We start from the raw sequence: 25,825 nt of genomic DNA, 5'->3' as shown, positions 1-25,825 counted from the left end.
ATTTATGGAACAAGAAGCTGTAATCACACAGATGTCCTAGGATTTTGTAACTATGAAAGAACTCACTTCTCTTTTAGTACCAATCAAAACTTTATTTTCTGTTACCTTGACTTTATATAAATAAATCAGTTGATGACAATAATAATTCAACTCATGAATAACCCTTTAAAAAAAATCTCACATAGTATTAGTGAGAGTGCAACATTTGGTAAAGCATTTAGACAATGTCTATCAAATTTTTAAAAACATATATTTTTGACCAGAAATAAATCTATTTGATTCATACCCTACAGGTACATACCTGTAAGTGTATGCCGAGATAGAGACTAGGATGTTCCCTGGGACACTGTTAGCAATAGCAAATAATCTAAATATAAATAAACTAAATGTCAAGTAGGGAACTATTTACTCAAGCTATTGAACAGTACAGCACTGTGCAGCTCCTAGAAGAGATTGAGGTGAAGCAGGATATGATGACATGGAAAGATCTCCAAGGAGATTTACTAAAATAAAAACATAAGCAGCCAAAGATTGAGTATAGTATGATCTCTTTTATCTTCATTGAGATATGTGTGTGTGTGTATGTGTGTGTGTGTGTGTGTGTGTGTGTGTATCGATGTCTATATAGATACAGAAATGGAAATGAATACGGATGTGGATATAGATATACATAGATAAAGAGCTGTGGATAAGAACATGGATATGAATATAGATACAGCAGTACCCCTCATTTTCCAGAATTTAGCATGTCCCTGGTACTCAGACACTTGACTTCTTTGTATCTCTTCTGTTCTCTTGTTATGGTCTCACCCTTAATGATCTCATCCAGAGTCTTGACTTCAAATTCAAACCTATATGCTGAAAATGGTAAAATTTATGTCTCAAGGTAATCTACCTTGAACTGGTACAAGTTCAAAATCATTTATTCAAGAAAACACGGGATCAAAGTAATGTATATTCTATAGTAAAAAGACAGGCCTTTATGGAACTGAATTTCACTTATCCACTTAATAATCATTAAAAAATCAAGATTTCCAACACTAACCTCTAGATTTTTCTCACACATCCTCTCCTTTCCCCTATTTCCCCATTTTATTAAATGGAAATGTCATTCTTCCAGTTGTTCAGGCAAATACGATATTTTTTTTTAATCCTTGATTCTTTTTCTCTTATCACACAGCCTGCACTTTATAGGACCAATATTATAATTAATAAGATGTGAATGTAATATTTGCTTTAATTTATATGTTGGGATTCTTTATGTTGTTTTCAATTCTAAAATACTAGTGATGTTGGTTTAGCTTGATTACTAATTATACCTGGAAACAACTCTGAACAGTATGTGGCTTTATGGTTACACAATTTTTATCAACATTAAATATTTTACTACTTAAAGTGTTACAAGTACCAACTCTAATTCAGTGATTGTACATACCATGCAAACCTGGAGTTACTTTTTTGAAGAATGAAAGTGATCCTTTGGTAGTATACAAATGTTTGGTTATTTATAGTTAATAAACCCTCTTTCCTGTTCTTATGTATGAAGAAAAAATATTTAAGGATTAAGGGTCTATTTCCTACTGAATCTAATTCCCATAAGGTCTAATATTCATTAGTGTTTCAAATCAGAACCTCTGAAAATTAACTTTTCCAGACCACAAGCAATGCATAAAATTAAGCATGAGGAAGTAAAGAAAAATCTGATTAAAATGTCATCAGAGGGGCGAGTGGGTGGCTCAGTGGGTTAAGGCCTCTGCCTTCGGCTCAGGTCATGATCTCAGGGTCCTGGGATCGAGCCCCACATGGGGCTCTCTGCTCAGCAGGGAGCCTGCTTCCCCCCCCCCCCCCGCCTGCCTCTGCCTACTTGTGATCTCTGTCTGTCAAATAAATAAATAAAATCTTAAAAAAAAAAAAATGTCATCAGAACACTCAGGTAGTTTATCCATTTGCCCATAGTCCCAAAAGAGCTGAATTGAAAACCCATCAGAGTACTGGCTGCTCTCAGTCTTTCCTTTCTCTTCCTCCCTCCCGCATAACACAAGATACGTACATATTCCTTCACATTCAAAAGACAAAATCATATGAACAACTTCTTAAGAAATTTCATCACTTTCACATAAAGACCTACTGAACAGAAATATATCACTAATAATTAAAATCCCACCGGGGCACCTGGGTGGCTCAGTGGGTTAAAGCGTCTGCCTTTGGTTCTGGTCATCATCTCAGGGTCCTGGGATCGAGCCCCGCATCAGGCTCTCTGCTCAGCAGGCAGCCTACTTCCCTTTCTCTCTGCCTGCCTCTCTGCCTACTTGTGATCTCTGTCTGTCAAATAAATAAATAAAATCTTTAAAAATAAATAAATAATAATTAAAATCCCACCAATACTAATCAAAATATGAATCTATTAATTTGAAACATTCAAACTATTAAGAGTAGCATGGTTCCAAGCAAGTAATGTGAGCAACTGAAGTAGGAAGTCACAAGCCAAGAGGCTGGAAGAAGCATTTCCAAATTGACTAAAATGAAGCTTCCAAAAACCAAGTGGCCAGCTGGGGAACCCAGCAGCTGCACACCTATTAGCCATTTTCATGTAAATTATGAATCCAGCAAGCAAGTCAAAAATAGTGACAAACACTTAAGCTAGAGTTATAGTCACTAATCAGAGGCTTGCCTTCACCTGTGCTCAGTGGGAACTGTGCTTTATTCCTCTATTGGCCTTTACTTTCAAGCTAACGGAACACAATTAACCAAAAAGAAGCACAATTAACCAAGAAAAGCCATCAAACAGTAAGTTATTCAGGAAAATGCCATGCCAGTGAATTTCATTCTTGGCTCCCTCTAAGGCAGACAATTTTATGCCCTTTTTATTAAGAAGAATACAGATATATAGCACTCCACTTTGCTTCGGTTCATACTGCCTCATGCCTCTCTGAATCCTCCTTGAATTTCTTTGTTGATTTCTGTCCCTCTGATAACAAATTAAAGGTGGATAAAACTCAGGTATCCACCCTTGCCTTCTGTCTTCTGACTGTACTCTTTCCTATGACAAATATCACCATTCCAGTGGTTTCAGATTTGTTTCCAAATGTGGTCTTCCTGAGAGCTGCTTTCACAACTCTACAAATATATGTCCCAGGTACTTCAACCTTATCATGCTGAATAGTTAACTCACTTTTAAAAAAACATGTTGCTGTGGTATCTGTTGTATCTCAACTAAAGCCCCCACAGGTTTCTAGATTCTTCAGGGCCACAATCATATATTTGCCTTCTCCTTATCCTGCCCCTAATAGTAAATTAGTCACCAAATACTGTTGGTCTGACTCTAAAATCCCCCTTAGTCATTAGCTCCCTGCTGTAACCTTCATTATCTCTCAGCCGGAATATAAAGATCATTATAATCGTCCAAACCTATCCACCACATGGGGATCTGAGGCTGAAGAACAATCCAAGTGACTGGCAGGGGTTCTGCATGGTGGATAGCCTTCTAGGAGAAGGAAAGGTCAAAATCTCTGGGGGATAAGAAGGATCCAAAGACCTGGAAGTTGGAATACAGACAATCCAAAGGCAAGAAGCAGGAGTTAAGAATTTAAATTTGAGTTGAGCGGGTGTGGAATGAGCAAGAGGGCACTAATAAACAAATGTACCAAATAGCATGACAGCACCTGTAGTCTGCCTTGTCATTCAGTGAACTTGTGTGTATAGCTAGCTGACTGCTAGCTGACTGAGGAAGAATGCCAATCCGTGATCTCACTGCACTCATTCTGTGTCCTGAAATCCGTTCTTCTGAGTTCTGCTGGCATCATCTTCTCAAAGCCCAACTGTGATCCTGCCAGTCTTTTGCTTAATGGGTCCCCTGTGCATATAGAATGAAATATGAACTATTTCCTCTTAGGATTCAAGATCCTTCTCAGCTCAGGCTCAGTGGATCCCCTTGCCAATCTCTCATTATTGTGAATTGCCTCCACAGTGATGAGAGACCCTGGGAAATGTGAGGACAAACAAAAGGATGTTATCATGGAAATGGTGGGACAAGTTCTTTCATGCTTTCTAAATACATCATCAGAATTAGAAAGCTGCTTCACAAGGTGCAGTGCATGAGTATTAAAATCCTGTGCTTTCAGTTACTAATTTTTAGTCAAAACGTGATTGAGAGAAGCCCAAGATAAGCCCATCTCCCAGACCTTGAGGAAACAATTAGGTCTCCTGCTCACCAGTGTGACATTTGTACAAAATGAAGTGTGTCATAATCAAAAGCTTATTTTTAGTCACCCTCTCTTTGATTCAAGACCTACGTACTCAAGCTTCTTAGCTCCATCACTTTCAAAATACCAGATAGCATCTTTTTCATCAGTAGCATTCATTTCATTTGTATTCTTTTCATAGTTCCCCTGAGATGTCTTGAATTTCTTTTATTAAGACCCTCCAGGCCTTTCTGTAATATGTAATAAGGGTATATTTACATCACACTCCCACTGAACAAATCAGTACAACATAAGTAAATTATTCCAAAAACTTTCTCAGAGTCTGGCTGCTTGGCTAAAAACCATGTGTATCACAGTTTTTACAAAAACACATACCACTTCCTCAATAGAATAGGGTGGCTCCATCTGTGTGATTCTATTCAACTATTGTACAGCATGTGAACACATATTTATGAATCATTTGTCCAACAGACCTTATTGGATCATTAACACCTGCCATGTAAAATATATCTGCAGACATATGATAACAATATTTCAAACCTCATGAGAAACCAAAACAAAGCAGTTCTTTTTAAGTTTAATATAGCAAAGAAATAAATGTAGTTAAAACATGTTCTTGAGCTGGACTTAAAGCAGTACCACTTTCAAAAGACCATAGTAAAGAAACCCTTAGAAGACTCAAATTGATGACTATTAGTGATGGGCAGGCCCCGCGGGAAGCACAAGGGCCTGTCTACTTCAGAGTAACCAGGCCATGAAAGCTCCCTCTTTCTTGTGACATCTGCCTTCTCATTAATTTTTAAACCTGTGTTTGAACTTTGAAGGAAGCTTTACCTCTTTCGTCTTTTACCTTTGTTGTTCCTTCAGTTTGCTATTTCTTCTAAAAGTAAGACAAAACGTACTTAATATCATAGTGCCGATACCAAAAACGTTAAAGTTATAATTTCACACTCTTTTTGCTAAGAGTAGTAGATTGCTAGACCAGATAGCATCTATCCACACAACCGTCTTATGACCTGAGTTGTTTTGGTTCATTCACCTCTCCTGCTTTTCTCACTATTGCATTACCCACTCAACACTGAAATAGCTAATCATTTCTCTGACAGCTATCTGACTGATTTGTAGATAGAGTACTAAACAACTGGGTTGCCTGCTATTTCCCCCTGCATTTTCCCCTACATTGATCAAATAATCCTGAATCTCTGTGTAGCAGCCTTCTTTCTCACCTATTGACTTCATGCTCATTTTCTTCTCTACAGACTCTATTTCATTTCCTCTTTATCTGACTCAGCCTCGTTTTCACTTTATCATAGGTAGCAAATCAATTTCCAGTCACGGGGTTATCAGTAAAGATTATCAGGGTGGACATCTGTCTCCCACACCAAAAACAACAACAACAACAACAAAACGAAACAAACAAAAAAAAACCCTGGATGACTAGATGTATAAGGACACACACACACACACACACACACACACGCACGCACCTGTACTACCACCCTGACACATCTATCAGGTATCACTCTGGGCTCCTACTAGTTATTTCACTTTAAATACCAGCGGCCTTCAGGTTAAAAGGTGCAAGAATAAGGACAGGGAAAAGTCATAAATAAGTTCCTCTGACACAGAAGATTTTATCACTAACAGTGGTGTGATCACTAAATACACAGAGTAGTGAAAGCTTAATTCTTACTCTCTACAGAGAAGACACTTAAACACATTTTAAACCTCTTGGGTGCAATACTGTACTTTTTTTGAAGGAAAGAAAAAGAAATAGAGAATAAGCTCAGCCTTGTTATTTGAGATTTAAATCAGTTTGATAGGGTTGAAATTCTATGAAAGAGTTTACTGTGAATGTTTGAAATGGAACAGAGTGACACAAAACTCTAGCTTTTAAAACTAGTAGCCCATGACTACTATATCCCTACGATGATAAAAGTTTAGTAGTAATTGAAATGAGGAATTACGTTGTTATTTCTTATACTTGGAATTAACATTACTATCTTTATCAGTTATCTGGAAGAGGCATTACAGAGTGACACTCTCAAGTTTAAAAATTAAATGGCTCTTTTGGGAAGTAAAATGGAGACACCACACAAATAGACTCTAATGCACTGATTTTCATTTGAGGTAATCTCTCCCCCCCACCTTGCAATATTTAGTAGTGTCTAGAGACAATTTTGGTTATCATGATGTTGGAAGGGGGTTGCTACTGGCATATAATGGGTAGAGGCCAGGGATTGCTGTTAAACATCTTAACCATGCACAAGCTAGCCCTCCCCACCCCCACTGCCCACTACAGCAAAGAATTATCTGGCCCCGAAGGTCAATAATGCCAGGAATCAGGAACTCTGCTCCATTGAGAAAGCACCTAAAGCCCAAGGAGGCCCGTGTCCTTCAAAACAAAGGAAGGTAAATTTGGAAAATAAATTACAGGGAGATGGGTTCTAAACTACCAGTTTTTACTTAGGAAAGAAAGATATCCTAGAACTTTTGAGTTGAAGGGACATGAGAGATTATCCAGTGACTCTTCACTTAACAGAGAGTAACATGGCATGGTACAGTGAGAAAGCATGTTGCATGTTCCCATCGTTTGCACCCTCCTGATGGGTGGGAGGGGGAAGAACAGTAGATGGACTTGAGATTTAGTGGCCAACACAGTCCTAAAGCCCCCCAAGAGCCATGAGAAACAGTCAGTTTAATGAGATCCTGATGGTTTAATCTGGACACCAAAGAATAGAAAAGGAGTGTTAGTAGGAAAGCAGGGGTGAACACATATTCCTCAAATGTTAATATACAAGAGTTAAAATAAATACACTTAGAGCTTCAAAGGGTAAATTTAGGGGGAAATAGTCTACATATCCTTTATACATTTAGCAAATTTCTGAAATTTGTTACTCTAAAAATTCAGATTTTAAAAATTAATAGGATTTTATGCAAATTTATGGGAGAGAAATTCATAGCTGTATCCAAGAGGAAACCAAGCTATTTGGAAGTTGGATTAGGCAGAGCTGTGCTGGCTCAGGCTGTTTGAGACACAAAGGTGTCAATGAAGAATGCCAGGTAGTTCACAGAAATGTCAGAAAGGATGAAGAAGCAGGCTAAAGACTATTTTTTTTTTGTTTTTGTTTTTTTTTTAAATAATTATTTTTATTAACATATAATGTATTATTTGCCCCAGGGGTATAGGTCTGTGAATGGTCAGGCTTACACACTTCTCAGCAATCACCATATCACATACCCTCCCCAAAGTCCATAACCCCACCACTCTCTCCACACCCCCCTTCCCTCAGCAACCCGCAATTTATTTTGTGAGATTAACAGTCTCTTGTGGTTTCTCTCCCTCCTGATCCCATCTTGGTTCACTTTTTCCTTCCCTACCCTCCAAACCCCCCACTTTGCCTCTCAAATTCCTCATATCAGAGAGATCATATGATAATTGTCTTTCTCTGACTGACTTATTTTGCTCAGCATAATACCCTCTACTTTCATCCATGTCATTGCAAATGGCAAGATTTCATTTCTTTTGATGGCTGCATAGTATTCCATTGTATTTATATGCCACTTCTTCTTTATCCATTCATCTATTGATGGACATCTAGGTTCTTTCCATAGTTTGGCTATTGTGGACATTGCTGCTATAAACATTCAGGGGCACATGCCCCTTTGGATCACTACATTTATATCTTTAGGGTAGATACCCAGTAGTGCAATTGCTGGGTTGTACGGTAGCTCTATTTTCAGCTTTTTGAGGAACCTCTATGCTGTTTTCCAGAGTGACTACACCAGCTTGCATTCCCACCAACAGTGTAGGAGAGTTCCCCTTTCTCCGCATCCTATCCAACATCTGACTTGTTAATTTTAGCCATTCTGACTGGTGTGAGGTGGTATATCACTGTGGTTTTGATTTGTATTTCCCCGTTGCTGAGTGACTGCCCATTTCTAGATTGGATTATTTGTTCTTTGTTCTTTGGGTGTTGAGTTTGATAAGTTCTTTATAGTTTTTGGATATTAGCCCTTTATCTGATATGTCATTTGCAAATATCTTCTCCCATTCTGTCAGTCATCTTTTGGTTTTGTTGACTGTTTCCTTTGCTGTGCAGAAGCTTTTGATCTTGATGAAGTCCCAGTAGTTCATTTTTGCCCTTGCTTCCCTTGCCTTTGGCGATGTTTCTAGGAAGAAGTTGCTGTGGCTGAGGTCGAAGAGGTTGTTCTCCTCAAGGATTCTGATGGATTCCTGTCTCACATTGAGGTCTTTCATCCATTTTTTAGTCTATTTTTGTGTGTGGTGTGAGGAAATGGTCCAGTTTCATTCTTCTGCATGTGTCTGTCCAATTTTCCCAACACCATTTGTTGAAGAGACTTTTTTCCAGTGGATATTCTTTCCTGATTTGTTGAAGGTTAGTTGCCCACAGAGTTGAGGATCTATTTCTGTGCTCTCTATTCTGTTCCATTGATCTCTGTGTCTGTTTTTGTGCCAGTACCATACCGTCTTGATAGAATGTGAAGTCTGGAATTGTGATGTGACCACACATCACATCCTTTTTTTTTTTTTTAAATAAAGATTTTTATTTACTTATTTGACAGAGAGAGATCACAAGTAGGTAGAGGCAGGCAGGGGGGTGGGGGAAGCAGACTCCCCACTGAGCAGAGAGCCCAATGTGGGCCTTGATCCCAAGACCCTGAGATCATGACCTGAGCTAAAGGCAGAGGCTTAACCCATTGAGCCACCCAGGCACCCCGACATTGGCTTTCTTTTTCACCATTCCTCTGGCTATTCGGGGTCTGTTGTGGTTCCATATAAATTTTAGGATCATTTTTTCCATTTCTTTGAAAAAAAATTGATGGTATTTTGGTAAGGATTGCATTAAATGTGTAGATTGCTGTAGGTAGCATAGACATTTTCACAAATCCATAAGCATGGAATGTTTTTCTATTTCTTTGTGTCTTCCTCATTTTCTTTCATGAGTACTTTATAGTTTCTGAGTACAGATTCTTTGCCTCTTTGGTTAGGTTTATTCCTAGGTATCTTATGGTTTTGGGTGCAATTATAAATGGGATTGACTCCTTAATTTCTCTTTTTTCTGTCTTACTGTTGGTATATAGAAATGCAACTGATTTCTGTGCATTGATTTTATATCTTGACGCTTTACTGAATTCCTGTATGAGCTCTAGCAGTTTTGGAGTGGAGTCTTTTGGGTTTTCCACATGAAGTATCGTATCATCTGCAAAGAGTGAGAGTTTGACTTCTTCTTTGTTGATTCGGATGCCCTTCATTATTTCTTTTTGTTGTCTGATTGCCGAGGCTAGGACTTCTAGTACTATCTTGAATAGCAGTACTGATAGTGGACATCCCTGCCGTGTTCCTGACCTTAGCGGAAAAGCTCTAAGTTTTCCCCATTGAGAATGATATTCGCTGTGGGTTTTTCATAGATGGCTTTGATGATATTGAGGTATGTACCCTCTGTCCCTATACTTTGAAGAGTTTTGATCAGGAAAGGATACTGTATTTTGTCAAATGCTTTTTCAGCATCTATTGAGAGCCTCATATGGTTCTTGTTCTTTTATTTTTTTTAATTTTTATTTATTTATTTTTTATAAACATATAATGTATTTTTATCCCCAGGGGTACAGGTCTGTGAATCGCCAGGTTTACACACTTCACAGCACTCACCATAGCACATACCCTCCCCAATGTCCATAACCCCACCCCTCTCTCTCAACCCCCCTCCCCCCAGCAACCCTCAGTTTGTTTTGTGAGATTAAGAGTCACTTATGGTTTGTCTCCCTCCCAATCCCATCTTGTTTCATTTATTCTTCTCCTACCCCCCTAACCCCCCATGTTGCATCTCCACTTCCTCATATCAGGGAGATCATATGATAGTTGTCTTTCTCCGATTGACTTATTTCACTAAGCATGATACCCTCTAGTTCCATCCACGTCGTTGCAAATGGCAAGATTGATGGCTGTATAGTATTCCATTGTGTATATATACCACCTCTTCTTTATCCATTCATCTGTTGATGGACATCTAGGTTCTTTCCATAGTTTGGCGATTGTAGACATTGCTGCTATAAACATTCGGGTGTACATGCCCCTTCGAATCACTACGTTTGTATCTTTAAGGTAAATACCCAGTAGTGCAATTGCTGGGTCATGGGGTAGTTCTATTTTCAACATTTTGAGGAACTTCCATGCTGTTTTCCAGAGTGGCTGTACCAGCTTGCATTCCTACCAACAGTGTAGGAGGATTCACCTTTCTCTGCATCCTCGCCAGCATCTGTCATTTCCTGACTTGTTAATTTTAGCCATTCTGACTGGTGTGAGGTGATATCTCATTGTGGTTTTGATTTGTATTTCCCTGATGCCGAGTGATGTGGAGCACTTTCTCATGTGTCTGTTGGCCATCTGGATGTCTTCTTTGCAGAAATGTCTGTTCATGTCTTCTGCCCATTTCTTGATTGGATTATTTGTTCTTTGGGTGTTGAGTTTTCTAAGTTCTTAATAGATTTTGGACACTAGCCCTTTATCTGATATGTCGTTTGCAAATATCTTCTCCCATTCTGTCAGTTGTCTTTTGGTTTTGTTAACTGTTTCCTTTGCTGTGCAAAAGCTTTTGATCTTGATGAAGTCCCAATAGTTCATTTTTGCCCTTGCTTCCCTTGCCTTTGACGATGTTCCTAGGAAGATGTTGCTGCAGCTGAGATTGAAGAGGTTGCTGCCTGTGTTCTCCTCAAGGATTTTGATGGATTCCTTTCTCACGTTGAGGTCCTTCATCCATTTTGAGTCTATTTTCATGTGTGGTGTAAGGAAATGGTCCAATTTCATTTTTCTGCATGTGGCTGTCCAATTTTCCCAACACCATTTATTGAAGAGGCTGTCTTTTTTCCACTGGACATTCTTTCCTGCTTCGTCGAAGATTAGTTGACCATAGAGTTGAGGGTCGATTTCCGGGCACTCTATTCTGTTCCATTGATCTATGTGTCTGTTTTTGTGCCAGTGCCATGCTGTCTTGATGATGACAGCTTTGTAATAGAACTTGAAGTCCGGAATTGTGATGCCACCAACTTTGGCTTTCTTTTTCAATATTCCTTTGGCTATTCGAGGTCTTTTCTGGTTCCATATAAATTTTAGGATTATTTGTTCCATTTCTTTGAAGAAAATGGATGGTATTTTGATAGGGATTGCATTAAATGTGTAGATTGCTTTAGGTAGCATAGACATTTTCACAATATTTGTTCTTCCAATCCAGGAGCATGAAACATTTTTCCATTTCTTTGTGTCTTCCTCAGTTTCTTTCATGAGTACTTTATAGTTTTCTTCGTATAGATTCTTAGCCTCTTTGGTTAGGTTTATTCCTAGGTATCTTATAGTTTTGGGTGAAATTGTAAATGGGATTGACTCCTTAATTTCTCTTTCTTCTGTCTTGTTGTTGGTGTAGAGAAATGCAACTGATTTCTGTGCATTGATTCTATATCCTGACACTTTACTGAATTCCTGTACAAGTTTTAGCAGTTTTGGAGCGGAGTCTTTTGGGTTTTCCACATATAGTATCATATCATCTGCAAAGAGTGATAGTTTAACTTCTTCTTTGCCAATTTGGATGCCTTTAATTTCCTTTTGTTGTCTGATTGCTGAGTCTAGGACTTCTAGTAGTACGTTGAAAAGCAGTGGTGATAATGGACATCCCTGCCATGTTCCTGACCTTAGCGGAAAAGCTTTCAGTTTTTCTCCATTGAGAATGATATTTGCGGTAGGTTTTTCATAGATGGCTTTGATGATATTGAGGTATGTGCCCTCTATCCCTACACTTTGAAGAGTTTTGATCAGGAAGGGATGCTGTACTTTGTCAAATGCTTTTTCAGCATTTATTGAGAGTATCATATGGTTCTTGTTCTTTCTTTTATTAATGTATTTCATCACATTGATTGATTTGCGGATGTTGAACCAACCTTGCAGCCCACAGAATAAATCCCACTTGGTCGTGGTGAATAATCCTTTTAATGTACTGTTAGATCCTATTGGCTAGTGTTTTGGTGGGAATTTTTCCATCCGTGTTCACCATGGATATTGGTCTGTAATTACCCTTTTTCTGGTCTTTGGGATCAAGTAATGCTAGCCTCATAAATTGAGTTTGGAAGTTTTCCTTCCATTTCTATTTTTTGGAACAGTTTCAGGAGAATAGGTATTAATTCTTCTTTAAATGTTTGGTAGAATTCCCCTGGGAAGCTATCTGGCCCTGAGCTCTTGTTTGTTGGGAGATCTCTGATGACTGCCTCAATCTCCTTACTGGTTATAGGTCTGTTCGGGTTTTCTATTTCTTTCTGGTTCAGTTTTGGTAGTCTCTAGGTACGTCTCTAGGAATGCATCCATTTCTTCCAGATTGTCAAACTTACTGGTATATACTTGCTCATAATATGTTCTTATAATTGTTTGTATTTATTTGGTGTTGGTTGTGATCTCTCCTCTTTCACTTATAATTTTATTTGTTTGGGTCCTTTCTCTTTTCTTTTTAATAAGTCTCGCCAGGGTTTATTAATCTTATTAATTCTTTCAAAGAACAAGCTCTTAGTTTTGTTAATCTGTTCTACTGTTCTTTTGGTTTTTTATTTCATTGATTTCTGCTCTCATCTTTATGATTTCTCATCTCCTGCTAGGTTTAGACCTACTTTGCTGTTCTTTCTCCATCTCCTTTAGGTGTAGGGTTAGGTTGTGTACTTGAGACCTTTCTTCTTTCTTGAGAAAGACTTGTATTGCTATATACTTTCCTCTCAGGACCACCTTTGCTGTGTCCCAAAGATTTTGAACCGTTGTGTTTTCATTTGTTTCCATGAATTTTTTCAATACTTCTTTGATTTCCTGGTTGACCTATTCATTCTTTAGTAGGATCCTTTTTAGCCTCCCTGTATTTGAGTTCTTTTCAACTTTGATCTTGTGATTGAGTTGTAGCTTCAGAGCATTGTGGTCTGAAAATATGAAGGGAATGATCCCAATCTTTTGGTACCAGTTGAGACCTGATTTGTGACCCAGGATGTGATCTATTCTGGAGAATGTTCCATGTGCACTAGAGAAGAATGTGTATTCTTTTGCTTTGGGATGGAATGTTCTGAATATATCTGTGATGTCCATCTGGTCCAGTGTGTCATTTAAGGCCTTTATTTCCTTGTTGATCTTTGGCTTGGATGATCTGTCCATTTCAGTGAGGAGGGTGTTAAAGTCCCCTACTATTATGTATTATTGTTGATGTATTTCTTTGATTTTGTTATTAACTGGTTTATAAAAATTGGCTGCTCCCATGTTAGGGGCATAGATATTTAAAATTGTTAGATCTTCTTGTTGGACAGACCCTTTGAGTATAGTATAGTGTCTTTCCTCATCTCTTATTAGTCTTTGGCTTAAAATCTAATTTATCTGATATAGGGATTGCCACCCCAGCTTTCTTTTGATGTCCATTAGCATGGTAAATAGTTTTCTACCCCCTTACTTTCAGACAAGATCGGGCGCGTTCAGCGTGGTATGGCCGTAGACCCCCCTCACTTTCAATCTGGAGGTGTTTTTGGATCTAGAATGAGTTTCTTGTAGGCAGCATATTGATGGGTTTTGTTTTTTTATCCATTCTGATGCCCTGTGTCTTTTGATTGGGGCATTTAGCCCATTTACATTCAGGTAACTATCGAAAGATATGAATTTAGTGCCATCGTATTGCCTGTAAGGTGACTGTTACTGTATATGGTCTCTGTTCCTTTCTGGTCTGTTACTTTTAGGCTCTGTCTTTGTTTAGAGGACCCCTTTCAATATTTCCTGTAGGGCTGGTTTGGTGTTTGCAAATTCTTTTAATTTTTGTTTGTAAAGACTATTTAATGGAAGTAACCCAAAATCATGCTTAAAAACCGCTGGAATAAGAATATTAGCCAAACACCAATCCGTTCTCCTGCCAGTTGTACAGCAAGAACACTGCCATGATGACCACTGCTTCAGTCATGATGCACAAGGTTGTACTGTCAGTTAAAATAGCAAAGGCTGTTTCTTAGTCACACTACTTGGCCATCATAGGTCACAGGTAACTCTTCTCTGCATTGTCCCCAATCTGCACCCCAAGCTGGCAGAAGCCAGAATCTATAGTTTTACTCTGCACTGTGACGGAGGCAAAGACCTCCAGAGGGTCTCTTGCCAGTCATTACACACCAAAAGTGACACTATCATTTCTGTTCACAACTTGTTAGTCAGGACTATTCACCTGTTTCCACCTGATGCCAAGGAAGCCAGCGAATGTGATCCTATTGTGTCCCAAAGGCAGAGCACTAATGACCATGGCTGCTGTTGCTACCACCACCCTGATGCCATTTTGTCCCTGGAATTCCTTTCGGCCTACACCACTCCTGTCATTACTAATGCTCTCAGTCCCTTTTCTCTTGTGACACTGACTCCAGAGTTCCAAATCTGGCATTGGTGAGTCTGCTTGCCTGAGCTTAGGTCATATGTCTGTGCTGTAGCAATTTTAGTTCCTGTAAGCTCTAAAACTTGACCTTTCAGAACTCCTTAGATGGAGAAATTCCTAAGTATAAAAATTCTATGAACAGTTATATGCTGGGTTTCTGCAAAATAATAAATTCCCACCCAGGAATGTGACTTTTGAGACCCCTTGTGCTCTCAGCACATATTTCCCTTCAGACTAAGTACTTAAGCATTATCCTGCTAGGTCAGATCAATAAGCCCTAGCCTACTTTCCTGGATTCCCAATCAAAGGCACCCAGCACAGCAATGATATGGAGAAGATGAATTGCATTAGAAGGAAGCTTCAGCTCGTAGAACACCAGAAAGAATACAGGAAAAGAGTACCTACAGTGACTTTGTCAAGCTGCTATTGGGTCTCCAAAGAACAGAGCACATGAGAGAGAGCTCAGAACAAAGATGAGGAAATTGTAAAAGACCAGTTTATATTCGTGGAAATGATCTCTGCAATAGCCAGAAGCAATCTGCAATCAGCACCTTGGTGCTGGTCAGGAATATTGAAAGCTATCCAAAAGCTGCGCTGAATTGTACTCTTGACTTTCCCAGAAGCAGCCATTCCCATCGTCAGTCTGGATGATTTTATCCTCATGACTCCAGGTTCCTTTTATTCCTTTTCTTTTCTGGCTTTGTCCATTGTTTTCATGAAAAAAAGAATTCAAAAATGAAGAAATGAAAATCTGAAATTTTAACTCAAGCAAAATACATATGGTCAAATACTTGATATTACCTAACTATGAGTGGATTTTGTCTTTGAAGTTTTGACTGAAAGGGGTTATTCTAATTTCAGAACTTCAGAACAGTAATAAAGTTATATTTTATTATATGAAACTTTCATAAGTACACATATTATAAGTACCTGATATATGACTGTAGTGATCCCTCTTATTCAAATATGGAATTAATAGTCTTTTTAAAACCCAGGGTTTTTTCCCATTGATACCACTTTTGTTTAATATACTACAATATATGCATTAGAAAAATCTTACACACCTAGAATTTTTTCAATTCTCCTGGCTAAAGGAAGTTTTGAGAGTAACCATTTATTTTAAAATAAAGTACTTGAACTTACAAAAGAGGTCATTTAAATTAAGGGGGAAATAAAGAACCACTTGTTTCCTACTATAAAAGCATATTTTCTTTTCATTCTAAATGTGTGTGTGTACATACATAACACATCTATATAAGATAAAAAATAAATATATATGCGTGTATAAATATTTGTATTTTTACTCTATATGGATTTATGGATTTATTATTATATGTTATGCTTTGTGCTATGTCACCACCTAGATCCCTCCTTCAGGATTGAGGCATTTGTTTCCTCAAATTGTAGGAGGGTTGGCAGGTGACAAGACTCAGATGAAGCACTCCCAGAGAACTGCCCTCAGCCAAAGAAGTCTGGCCCACCAAAGCCATCTCCTCTGCTGTCACACCCACATACCAGTGACTGTTCATTGCAGGGCTGCAAAGGCTGTGCCACCTTACTTCAGTTCAGGACATTTCTGAGGGACCACCCTAGCTCCAGAGCTCCCTCCAGCATCTGTTGCAATTTTTACTGTGACCACATCACATTTGCATTTACATCACTTTTTAACCCTTTTCTCAACCAAATTCCATTTCCTCTTTCCTTCTGGTGTTGATCTCATGGGTGCTTCATCTTCCTGCATAACTTTGAAATCCCTTCTCTTAGAATACTTGACCTAAGACAACATAAGTATTTTCACCTATCATTACAGACTTTTCATTGGGCAAGTTAATTAACTTTTTCTACTTCAGTTTTGTTGTCTGTAAAAGGAGGAAAAATAAAAGTGCCTATCTCATAGAATTATTCTTATAATAAAAAGTAATACATTTGAAGATTGTAGAATAGCGCTTAGTATGTAATAGTATTCAGTATAATATTAGTCGTCATTATCATTTTGATAGCTGCTTAAATATCTTTCAAATGAATGGGCTGTATTGTACATAGTAAATTTAGAATTTAGTTAAAACTTATTTTAATATTTATTCAGCTTTAAAATTGTTTATGCATAGTAATTTTTTTCATTTGTAATCATTTCCTAGAATGCATTTAGAGAAATAAAATTAATGAGTCTAAGAAAATACATATTTAATAAAATGTGTTTTATAATTATAAAATCAATTAATATCCTTTATAGAATTTTTTTAATATAAAAAAAGTAGAAAGTACTTAAAAAACTTAAGTTCTGGGGCACCTGGCTGGCTCAGTTGGTAGAGCATGTGACTCATGATCTCAGGATAATAAGTTTGAGCCTCATGTTAGGTGTAGAGTTTACTTAAAAGAAAAAGGAGAACAAAACTAAAGTTCTGCGGTTGTCCTGATAACAAAAATTATAAAGGATTTGGTTGCCAAATATTTCCATATATTGGTAGGACATGGTTGATCATCAAGGTTTTTTTATAATGATAAACATAAGCTGGGGAACATTGAGTATTAAATATTCAGGTTTTTTTTAAAGCTTATATTATGTACACTTAAGCATATATATATATGTATATCTATCTATCTATCTATATATGTATATATTACAGCTCTGGAAATACCCATAAGAAAGAACCATGATTGTCCCCAGAGAAGTTTCCACTATATAATCTATTCAATTCTTCTTTCAATGTTATAAATGTGCTCATCTTAGCTTTTTAAAACCTAAGCAACAATTTAAAAATTTTTATAAATTTAGATCAAGAGAAATATAAATAAAAGAGAAAATATATAAATTTCTTTGATATTACAATGTGACCAGAAACACACAGGAAGCCTGTGTTCCTGAATCTTGCCAGAATTTATTAATTCACAAGTTTTCCAATCTTTGTTAATTTTATGGGTAAATACTACTTCATTATCACTTTAATTTACCTTTTTTAGATAGTGGTATTGAACTGTTTTAGAAATACCTGTTAAGCAATTTAATGACCTGGGAGCAATACTTATGGCTATGATGAAAAAGTGGTCAGTGAATCCCCAAAAAACAATTATAAAACTGGATAATGTCATCAGGTGACCAAAGAACAAACTGAGAGATGCTTATTCATGAAGAATTGCTGGAACTCCAAAGAGGAATGTTGGGAGTCCAAGGCCTTCCTGCATGCCTGCCAGGAGTTGTTATCATCCTTTGACTAGATGGGCTCAGAAGTTGATTTGATATAACAGAGGGGGAAAAGAAAAATCAATGAACTTAAAGATAAATCAATAGAAATGATCCAGTTGGAAGAACAGAAAGAAAAAAGATTAAAGAAAAATAAACAGTTCTTCAGTGAACTGTGAGAAAATGTCAAGCATTTTAACATATGTTCAGTAGATATCCAGAAGGAGAGGACAGAAAGAGATGGAAAGAATAGAGAAATAATGGCCTACACATTCCAAATTTAATGAAAAACATTAGTGAAAGGAGTCAGGAAGTTCAGAAAACCCCAAGTAAAATAAATATAAAGAGAGCTATATCTAGTTGCAATATAGTTTAATTGCTAAAAGCCAAAAATTTCTTCAATTTTTACAGTAATTACATTAAATGTGAGTGAAATAAATACTCCAATCAAAAGGCAGATTATTAAACTGAATAAAAAAGGCAAAACTCAACTTTACTATGTCTGCAAGGGACATACACTAGTTTCAGAGGCACAAACAGGATAAAAGTAAAGTAATGGAATACACAGTGATGAGCACTGAGTTATGTATAGTATTTTTGAATCATTATTTTTTTAAAAAAGAATGGAAAAAGATATATCATACAAACACATCCATAAGAGACTGGTATAGCTATAATAATACCATGCAAAATGAACATAAAGCCAAAAGAAATTATTAGAAATAAAGGGAGATATTTCATAATGATACAGGGATTTTAAGAAGAAAAAGCAGTTATAAAAGCGTATGTACCTAACAGCAGAGCCACAAAAATTCATGAAGGAAAAACTGACATAATTAAAAGAAGATATAGACAATTCAGCAATTATATTTGGAGATTTCAATACCACATTCTCAATAACTGATAAAAGTACTAACTATAAAACAGTAAATATGTGGAAGATTTTAACCACTAAACAACTTGAGCAGCCTAACCAATATTTTAGAACACTGTGTCCAACAACACTAGAAAGAAATATTCTTTCAAGCACAAATGAAACAATTTTCAAGTTAGACTACATTCTAGCCCATACAATGGTTTTTGGTAAATTAATTTAGCTGAATTATCTGCACATATCTGCCATTATAGTATTTGTCAATTTGAGTAAATTTCTTACATAATAATTGTATTAACATTTCTGTCTTTTCATATTTGCTAGATATATTTTTCCAATTTGGCTTCATTATTTACTTCATAGCATTTAAGAATTTTTTTGTTTTATTTTTATGCTTCTCAAAAGTGAAAAAATGAACATTTTTGTTCACTCGTTCAGTCATTTACCAGCTTAGAAATTATCTCCCACTTTAGGGGGTTTATAAAATTACCTTCTATTTTTCTCAAGTTTTTTTTTTTCTTTTAAGTTTTTATTATTTAAATCTCTAGTTCATCAGGAATCTGAATGTTTAATGTTTGCATTAAGGATCTAAGTTTTTCCTTCACTTAACTGATTTTCCAAAGAATATTTTCCAAGTTTTTCCAGTTTATTTATTCTAATAATCCTTTACTTATCAGTTTGTGAGATTTTCTTTATTGGATATTATATTCATTGAAAATTCCTAATTCTAAAAAAAAAAAAAACCCAATTCTAAAACTAAAGGTTATAAGGTATCATTAATTCTCAATTAATTTATGAGCTTAATGCTCTTCCACTAATGATCTCCTTGTGATATTTTTAAGAAAATGTAACAAAGTGGGGCGCCTGGGTGGCTCAATGGGTTAAGCCTCTGACTTCGGCTCAGGTCATCGTATTGGGCTCTCTATTCAGCATGGAGCCTGCTTCCCGCCTCTCTCTCTGCCTGTGCTCTGCCTATACTTGTGATCTATCTCTCTCTGTGTCAAATAATCAAATAAAATCTTAAAAAAAAGAAAAGAAAAGAAAAGAAAATGTAACAAAGTGATTATACATTTTCACTCAAAATTTTGAAAAGAATATTTAGGGGAGATGTACTCTCACATAATTAAACCATCTATTTCTGATGCATAAGACAACAGTCTTATAGTTCAGTTTGATATATGTCTATATATATAAATACCAGATGATACAGAGTATAAGGCATTCCATTTGATAAACTAAACTATGACAACTACAACCAGATCAAACTAATAAAAAAGGAGGGGAATGTGAAGGATAAAACATTATACAGATGAACTTTAAGTAGAAAAGAGTAGATTTTTGTTTCTGAAATTACAGCAATAATCAGCAAGAATAGCAGCCTGTTTAATAGTAAAAATGATCTATTATTAGGCAGTCTTGGAGATCAAAGAGAATTCTAGAATGTCTTAAGAGAATGGCTACATTTAATGATTATTCTTCAGACACAGGATAAATATTTTCAAATCCAAGAGAGTAGAAGGCACAAATTATTTACAGATTTGAATCCTGATTATGTATTTTTGCAAGAAAAAGCTAAAGTGGAAGTAATACTTGTATATTTGTTTTTAAAAACCTGAATTAATTGTAAGCAAGAGAATTAGAAGAAATACTGTACATTGAATGCAAACCTCTTGCTGGACATGATTTTTAGTTCAGTGTGATCATTCTATAGCTTCCACTTACCAGGTTTCGAATCTAAAAGTAGTTTAGTTTCAGGATAAAAATTTCCTAAATAGACAATTTAACAATTACATTCTTTCAACAATGACACATTAAACATCGTGGGGCATGACAAAAGAACCATTGTGAAAAATGTTTTGGATCGTCCATGTCTTAGACTTTCAGATGCACAGTCTCTAATTAAAACATAAAATGAAGGGGCGCCTGGGTGGCTCAGTGGGTTAGAGCCACTGCCTTCAGCTCAGGTCATGATCCCAGAGTTCTGGGATCGAGCCCCGCATAGGGCTCTCTGCTCAGCAGGGAGCCTGCTCCCCCCGCCCCCCGCCTGCCTCTCTGCCTGCTTGTGATCTCTGTCAAATAAAAAAAAAAAACAAAAAAAACATAAAATGAAAACTAGAATTGCTTCAGTGCATAAAGACTAGTGTGACAAACAAGGAACTTCCCAGGGAAGAATGGGATGAGGATCCTGGCTGACCTCTAATTCATTTAAAGGCTTTATCACAGTCCTTGCATTGATTAGCATCACTGCAGTCAAGATCCACATAACAAACCCATTTATTGATACTATAAAAACTTTTGTCTGTAAAAGTTGGTCCCACTTGTGTGCTCATGTTCTCTCTCTCTCTCCCTTCTCCCCATATGTGTAATATACTAATATGGCTTTGGAATTATGTTTCAATAAAATGTTTTGTTAAAGCCATGATGACCAAATCTGCTTAGGACTATGTCACCTTTACTAACAACAAAGATGACTCACAGACACTTGGTGATGCTGTCCTCTACCATTACTCCTGTTTTCCTGCCATGGTCCTGCCCAAAGCCTGATTTAGAGGTCTGTGCTGAGTATACAAGAACATTATTCACATTCTCCCATAATTGAACAAGGTATCTTTGCCTATCAAATTTTAAAATGCGCTTAAATAAGTTGTCTGTAGGGAAAAGATTACCTTATTTAAATAGTGATGTCAACCTTAAAAAATAACTCCTCACACACCAAATTTAAATTTTTCCAAAATACTTAATTCCAAATTACTAGATACTGAAAAGATGGCTTTTTAAAAGTTAGTTATTATTTAACTCAATTGATGTGTTTTTTTTGTTGTTGTTTTTTTAAAGATTTTATTTATTTATTTGACAGAGATCACAAGCAGGCAGAGAGGCAGGCAGAGAGAGTGAGAGGGAAGCAGGCTCCCTGCCGAGCAGAGAGCCCGATGCGGGACTCGATCCCAGGACCCCGAGATCATGACCTGAGCCGAAGGCAGTGGCTTAAACCACTGAGCCACCCAGGCACCCTCAATTGATGTTTTTACCTCTTCCTTTCTTCAGTGCACACTGAAATCTCAGACCACAGAACTTATATTAAGTTTGTCTGAAGTTAAGCTGTGCTGAAGGAATATTATAAAGTGAATAGTTATTAATATATAACAAGCAGAATATTATTAAATAGGAGAAAACAGTTCAATGCTTGAGATTGTTGGCTCAGACATACTGATTTTCTTATCGCCTTTAGTTATTTTGAAGTTCTGGCTTGGGTGGTTCTGTATAAGGACTCATTTGGGCACAAAGCATCTAAGCAAGTTTGTAAATTTATAGGAAGTATAAAATGCCCTCCCAACCCTTATTTCCAATCAGTTTAGCTGTGAAACTGACAATAGATTGCCCTTATTGAATTCAGACCACAGATATTCATGTGCTATTAAAATATCCAATATGCTGATAAGAGAATGATTTCTCCAAGGCTAGCCTAAAAGATAAATGATTACTGACACCCTTGATCTAGGATTTTCATGTCTTAGGCAAACATCTCTGAAACTCTGGTAACCTAACTTGTTAGCTCACAAGTAGGATAAAATCCCAGAGCTCTCACAACCTGTGCCATTTGCACAATCAGAATTAAAGAAGTAGAACAATTACCCTTATAATTCTACCCAGAATTGCCATTTCAATTGTATCACAATTACTTTAGAGTTTTTGGGTTTGTTTTCTAAATTTTTGTTATCTAGATCTCATAAATATTGAAAAAAATTCTCATACTTAGTTTTTATCTTTGCCCTAATTTTTAAAAAATATTTTATTTATTTATTTGAGGGGGAGATGAGAGAGAACACAAACTGGGAGTGGGAATATAGGGAGAGAGAGAAGCAGGCTCCACACTGAACAGGGAGCCTGATGCAGGACTTGATCCCAGGACCCCAGGATTATGACCTGAGACGAAGGCAGACACTTGACACCTGAGCCACCCAAGTGCCCAACTTTGCCCTAGATTTATAGTTTATTAGAACTAAGATTGCCAGAAAGATAAGCATCATAGAGGTGTTGTAAGTCCTGATGTGGAATTAAACAAATTGGGTTTAAATACTGCCTCTTTATAAGCTGTGTGATTTTAGGGAAATTATTTTTTAAAGTCTCAGCTCCCTAATATGCAAAATAGGGCTAGTAATCATGTTTTAATGTAATTATGAAAACTAGTTAATATCATGAAGATAGAGTTCTAAGCACAGTGCCTAGACCATAGTAACCCATAAATAACTTCATCCAATAAATGAGATAGCATTTCAATAATTTAGGCAAGAAGTGATGTAATTTAGGTAATGGTAGCAGTGGAGACAGCAGATTCCAGACATACAGAAGATCGTCATGAGGCTTTGCGGCTGGGTCAAACTTGGAGTATGGAGAGAGAGGAAGAGCTGTGGGTAATGTCACTATCTGAAACAGGAACAAGTGGAGAAAACCACAGGAGGTGCAGACTTGGGACAGAGGGATCTTTTGGGGAGTTCAATTTTGGACTTGTAAGCTTTTGAATATGTAAAAGTGTGGAGAAGGTTATTGAATATGTGAGTTTGAAGCTGACAACCGTATTTTAATACCTAATTTCTGTCAGTTCCTATGAGATCATTCAACATCATCTCAATTAAGTTGTTGATTTTTCAGTAAGATCCAGTGTCAACCTCTTATCAACAGACAAACCCATAAAGATTACCAGGAGCTAAAGTGTTATAACGATAATATATTTAAAGTGACTTGAAAAGCTCTCAGGTTCCTTTAAATTAGCTTCATGGGATGGCTGAACTTTTGATAAACCAACCTATACTAGAGATTGGTCCTCAGTTTTTAAGTTTCAGAAGACTTCCTAGTAAAATCATCCCCTGTTTTGCAACTGGATAGGACATTTCCTGTGGAGTCTGTACAAATAGCTAACCTCTGTTTCTTTCTATTAATCTTTTGTTAGGATCAGTTTAAGGTAGGAAAATTATTTAACTTCTCTCTAAATTTTAGGAGTCCTCCAGGTCCAGTAATGTATCATTTAACAATTTCTGTTTCAGATGATTAATAACTATAAGTTCTGAAATACTAGTTTGTAGAAATCTCTATTTCATCATGTTTTACTCTACCGCTTTGCTTGGTTGTTTGCATTTTTATCAAATTTTAATATCTATCTAAGTTTTCTGAATTGCAAGAACAAATGAATTGTATACATGAATAGTCTCCAGAAAAGCCGGGATTTGTCTCTCTAAATTTTAGGAGTCCTCCAGGTCCAGTAATGTATCATTTAACAATTTCTGTTTCAGATGATTAATAACTATAAGTTCTGAAATACTAGTTTGTAGAAATCTCTATTTCATCATGTTTTACTCTACCGCTTTGCTTGGTTGTTTGCATTTTTATCAAATTTTAATATCTATCTAAGTTTTCTGAATTGCAAGAACAAATGAATTGTATACATGAATAGTCTCCAGAAAAGCCGGGATTTGTGTATAAACTAGGGAAAATAACTGTAATTATTTATTTAAAACACAACTGAGAAGAAGTCAGATGTTGAATTATAAGTGCGTGGATAGTGGGAAGAGGTGGCTAATATTTTAAGACTTCTTACTCATAAAATAAAATCTCATTGACCATCTACCATATGTTCAAGATAATAAATTTGAAGAGTTATTCTAAATTAGAATGTTTTACTAAGTCCTTTAAATAATGGAGACAAATACATATATCAAATCCTTCCCAAGCTCAAATTCTCCTTACATAAAAATCAGATATATGTGAGTCATAAATAATTTTTCCTGAAGAGATTTTGAAAGAGAAGAAATTTGGGGTGGAAGAGAAAAATAGTAAGTAAAAATGAGTGGAAGATCATGTTAAATACGTGAAAAAGCTTATTCTAACCTGGCACTAAGTCACTCCACCTCGTGGGACTTGAACAGAGGGAGCTAACCAGACTAAGTTATAAAGTCATAAAGCTATCTGCATGGAGTATCAAACAGAAAAAGGGGGTGCCTGGGTGGCTCAGTGGGTTAAGCCTCTCCCTTCAGCTCAGGTTGTGGTCTCAGGGTCCTGGGATCAAGCCCCGCATTGGGCTCTCTGCTCAGTGGGAGCCTGCTTCCCCCTCTCTCTCTGCCTGGTCTCTGCCTACTTGTGATCTCTCTCTCTGTCAAATAAATAAATAAAATCTTAAAAAAAAAATACTCTTTAGTGTACATATTAATTGGAACAAAGGAATGTACAATTATAAATCATCAGGTCAAGGAAAAGAAGGAAGGCTATCCAGTGTTTTTAGCAAATAACAGATTTATATATATTAACAGTACAAGACCCTTTATTAATAAGTAAAATACAGTAACACAGGACATCTTTATTGCTTTACTATGGTAAAAGTAAAAACTATTAATATGAGCTCTCTTGGTTTTACTCAGAATACATGACCCTCAAAGTGTTATTATCACACAAGACACAATGAACTTCCACTAGATCTCCAACTGCAGGGATTTTTTGGAAACATAATTCTCAAGATTGGGAAGGAATTGGTTCAGAAAATTTTACAGGGCACAGAAATAGATACTCTTTTAAAGTGAGATATTAATTTAAAAAGTTTAACCTAAAGGCAAAATATTTTTAAGCATAATCCTAAGCAGAAAGAGAGTCTCTAGTATACATCCAAAACAGTAAGAAGAAAATGTATAGAAACATTTCAAAGGAATGCAATGTGTTAAAAAATAAAACAAAAATAATAAAAACAATAGAAACAAACACTAAGAGTGGCAGCTAAAAAACAGGACTCTTAGGTCTGTTGGGTGAAGGAAAGAGGATGGGAACCAGCTGCTTCAGTCTTCACTTAAGATCAAATGAGGAAACATGGGCTTTGTTATGTTCAAAAATAGCCACTGTAATATGATCCATGCCAAATACTTTGCTATGTAAAATTCTATGCTTAACACATGTCTTTTTCACTTTGTTGATTATATAAAAACTACTCTGAAATATATTAAATGTTGAAAACCCCTAATAGGTAATAATAAATATCAAAATTAGAAACTCACAGAAGAAAGAAATTGAAAATTTTAAATTCTCATAGTAACTTAACCACATTCTTTTAACTGTTATTCATACTGTAGAACATGAGAAACTCAAAATT

Source organism: Meles meles, chromosome 3, assembly GCF_922984935.1.
Source record: "Meles meles chromosome 3, mMelMel3.1 paternal haplotype, whole genome shotgun sequence".
NCBI lineage: Eukaryota > Metazoa > Chordata > Mammalia > Carnivora > Mustelidae > Meles > Meles meles.
Note: the sequence above shows the minus strand (reverse complement) of the source record.